Source organism: Egretta garzetta, unplaced genomic scaffold (genome assembly GCF_000687185.1).
Source record: "Egretta garzetta isolate BGI_Z169 unplaced genomic scaffold, ASM68718v1 scaffold341, whole genome shotgun sequence".
NCBI lineage: Eukaryota > Metazoa > Chordata > Aves > Pelecaniformes > Ardeidae > Egretta > Egretta garzetta.
In genome coordinates this window covers 171,336-175,468 of record NW_009258546.1, presented here as the reverse complement: position 1 = coordinate 175,468, position 4,133 = coordinate 171,336, and the positions used below count along the sequence as shown (strand labels likewise).

At 45.8% G+C, this 4,133-nt stretch overlaps 1 protein-coding gene across 10 annotated transcripts in view; it reads left to right on the top strand.

The window, feature by feature from the left end:
- MAPKAP1 (MAPK associated protein 1) overlaps nt 1-4,133 on the top strand; it is a 108,625-nt gene that overhangs the window by 90,371 nt on the left and 14,121 nt on the right. The window lies entirely within an intron of this gene.

Genomic DNA, 4,133 nt, shown 5'->3' with positions numbered 1-4,133 from the left:
GCGGTTCAAACCTTTGGCCATCTGTAATAGCTGACTGTCCATCTCAGACGTGTTTAAAGCCGTCATTATCATGTTGGGCTCTTTTGCCGTGGAGCGCATCACTTGGAAGTGTTGCTGGCATTTCAGCAGTTAAAAAAAAATTGCTTTCAGTTGAAAATACTTCACTATTTTTATTATCCACAATCAGCTAGCACATGTTTCTTCTGAAAGGAGGACATTATTTAGTGACCCCATCTCTTTTTTTTTTTTTAATCTGGGCTTCCTAATGGAAAGCTTCTTGCCAACTGTTTTGTTATTTTTAAACGAGGCTGTGCAAAATTGGGAACGATTAGGTTTTTCCTTTTCTGAGACTGAAAGATTTTAACAACCGAGTGGGAATGTGAGGTGGAACGAAATAACACTACCATTCTCTAAAGGTTTTATATTGTCCTTATTAGCTTTCCGAATGCTTTTGAAAACCCAAAGGCCAAGGGATGACAGAATCTTGAATTATAAAAGCCCCATTACTGTTTTAAAATGATTGAATGGCTTTTTATCTTTGTGTTTAAATTGTGAAAATTTGATTAATGATGCATTGGTAGGTGACCTGTGACATTCCTGCAAATACCTTCCGTAAAGAAGTGATTCAGCAGTAAAATATTAAGTGCCATAATGTTTACAAAATACATTGGTTCTGTAGAATTCAGTAGAATTGTTAAATTTGCACCGTAGCAGCCTCTGTGTTATTGTCACTGCAGCCCCTTCGTTCCTCCGTCCTTTAGCACGTATAAAAGAGCACGTCTCCAATTTTTACAGAAGAGGCTTTCTTAGTTTATTTTGAACTGTCTTGTTGAGGAAGGATTTATCTGCTGGCGCTGAGGCAGGACGGCGCTGGGCATGTTTTCTGCTTTTGAGCAACCCGTCTGGCTGTGATAGTTGGCTTCCAGTGAAGTTTGACTCAGTGTAGCTGGGAAGTGTCAGAAATGAGAGCTTGAAAAGGTCATGGCAGATCACTAAAGATAAATGGTTAGGGGAGAAGAGCTGTTAAATGGAACAAATGGCTTAACTTGTGTAGCAGGAAGGAGCTGACCCTGTCCGGTGGCGTAAGGGCCATAAAATTCCCCTTCTATAACAGCGCGTGAACTTGTACCTTTTTGATGGCCGTACGCTGACAACGTGACTCTTAGAACGTAATTACTTTTTGAATATCAAAGAAAACCCCAGTGAGATACTCAAAGTTTGGGCACATGTACAGCATCCAAACCTCTCTATAAAGTCAAAATAAGTGAATGTTGCTGGGTTTTCTCATCCAGTTTTTAAAGATATTCGAAGAGTGATGCTGGTAAAATAAGCACTGAGGTGCTCTTTGGGTTGGGGCTGCCAGGCGCTGACGTGTTCATCTCCCATGGGTGCCGGGCTGCTCCATGCAGTCTGAAATGTGAAGAAACGGTCTCGAATTTTTTTCATCACTGACCGGTAACCATGGTCCGGGGGCTTGGTGGTGGCCAGGTGCAAAGACGTTTCTCTGTAGCACCAGCTTTACGTAGCAGCCATAGCAAAGTGCAGTTTTTTCGAGCGGATGCCGAGAATCCAGAACAATTCCATTGCTCCTCATTGACGGTCTGGATGATGGCGATGGCTGCACGGGAGCGTATCGGCTGTTGGGCTGGCTGAAACGCCGTGCAGTGCTTGCGCTGAAAATACCCAGGTGGGTTTGGGGGCGAGTTCCAGTTTCCCAGGCTTCCTGTGGAAGGGTGTTTGGGTGCGACAGACCCCAGGAGCGCAGCTCAGCTCCGCTCCCCGCCGTTTGCTCCGACGCGGTGGGACACACAGGCGTCATTGCACTTGAATGGGTTCTGCATTGGATTTAATTTCGGTCGCTTAGATCAGGTCGCGACAGTGTGAGCCATGCTTGCGAATTCCTGTTTGCATGCTGGCACTTTTCGGAACGTTTCAGCTGTTCTGAGGCCTGATCGCTGCATTTGAGGCAAGGTTTACCAAAAATGTTGGCGTAAGCTCGCTCTTCTGTACGTTGGACAGCGTTCTCCCCTAGTAAAAAGCGATATGGAAATGGCCACGGGAGGACGACCACCTTTTGACGGATGGGTTTATTACAGTGGGAGGCTTTGGCCGTAGCGGTTTCAGGTCTGAGGTTTTACGTTTCAGCTCGTGTTGCTGAGCCACGCACACGCAGTGGTACTCCCAGCCTTGTTACAAAGCCTCGATCAAGTTGCGAGGAATAAGACGCGTTTGCTTGTGTATCACATTAGCAAAACTAAAAGCAGCATATTGTCCTGCAAAATTACTGCTGGCAAGTCTTTCAGGAAGGGGGGGGAAGTTGCAGACCCCAACAAAGGAAGCAAGAACAGAGCAGCATTATGGGACTGATACATCGATGGCATTTCTTTTGTTACAGTGAATGAATTAAAGAAGTAGTAGCAGAAGCATTTTTGCTTCGTTTTGGCTTGTGACTAATTTGCCCTGCGCTACGGAGGCTGCATAAGCCACGTGCATAAATGCTGTTGTGATTTTAGGTTTCAAGGCGCACAGATCGTGAGCACAATAACACAAAATAGACACCGTTCTTTGTCAGCGCGCTCTTCGGAGGCGTGCAAGCTTAGGCCAGCGATGTCGAGATACAGAAATAATGGATGAAGTGTACAGCAACAATTTGCAGATAAAAATAATAGAAGTTAAAGTGTATTTTACATGATAAAAAAAAGATGAAAGAGGAGGAAGTCTGTTACATCCGAGCTGGTTACAAAATCCATGCGTGGTGAAGTAGCCTCTGCTGAAAAGATTGATGCAATGGGGAGTGACCTTGGCTTGGAGCAGGAGCTCGTGATGTATGTACGAGCATCTCGCTGCTAAATGGACCCAGATTTGTAGCACTAATATACATGGAAGCCCAGAACCAAACTCAGGATGGCAATAAATCAACAGCCACTTTGGGTGTCATTTCTGGTTTATATTCCACTATTGTTCTATCACTTTAATTCATGTCACTATCATCTGTTCATCTGGAACAGTTTTATATAATTTTCCAGTGGAGTTACCTGACAAATCCTATCAAATTAACAAGGTGCATTAACAGTATTGACTGACTGCGAATTCTGAAGTTGCAGGACCATACAAGGAAAATTCTTGAAGGGTATTTTCAGGGGTGACGTTTTTAGAGGAAGGGGTGGGGAACAACCCTCGCACACAAAGAATTTGCGCCTTTATTTTTAGAACTTGCCCTGGCTTTTTCAGTGAGAAAATAAGAACTTGTGCCATCAACGTCGCGTATTTTCCTTAAACCACAGAAAATGCCGTTTTGAATAATTAACCATTACAGTGAAATAACGGTGCCGATTTCAAATAATCTGCCCAAAATTAAATTACAAACCAAAACGGGCTCCAGACGCAGCATCAGCCTGCTCCGATTACCCAGGCCTAGCCATCCTTGTGTTAATTGGACTCTTGATGCGGTGCTTAATTGAAATGCGATCTCTCTGACGTGACGTAGGTTTAATGACGAAGCGCATTCTTGGGTTAGGGGGGGGCTGGTGGCGTTGTATAACCCACCCTAATGGGCAGGGGTGGAGGGAAGGGCGCCTCCTGTTGGGGAAGGGCCGCAGCAAGGAGCTCGCTGGAGGCGGCTGCTCCTTGCTGCCCGTGTGCTTTCATTTGAGAGTCGCATAAAATCCAAACGAGCGCGGTTTGCAAACTCCGCAGCTTTGGCCAGACGTTAAGGTAAACACTGAGTTAATTTGGGAGGGCTTGGAGAGCCGTTACGAGTGCGGCATCTTACTTTTATTTCCTCACATGTCTTAGAAGTTTTATCATCAGCTCCTTTGGGTTTTCTTGTGCTTCAGGTGAGCCAAGTGGGTTGCGTTTGGCAGCTCCCCAGCCAAGGGAAGAGGTCACCTCTGCTGCTTCTCCAGAGATGCAGGAGTTAAACGATCTTTAAATACTTTTTTCTCCTGCGTGGCTTCCTTCTGTCGCTTTCTCACGAGCTTCACCCATAGCTCACGGCTGAAGAAATGTGATTATTTTTAAGGCTCCGCATGTCCTGATGTAAAAAGCGCCCTGGGACATGCGTTCGGTGGTGCCCGCAGCCACCGGACAAAGAGCTCCTGTCCATCGGCGTGGCGGGGCCACCGCGTTACAGC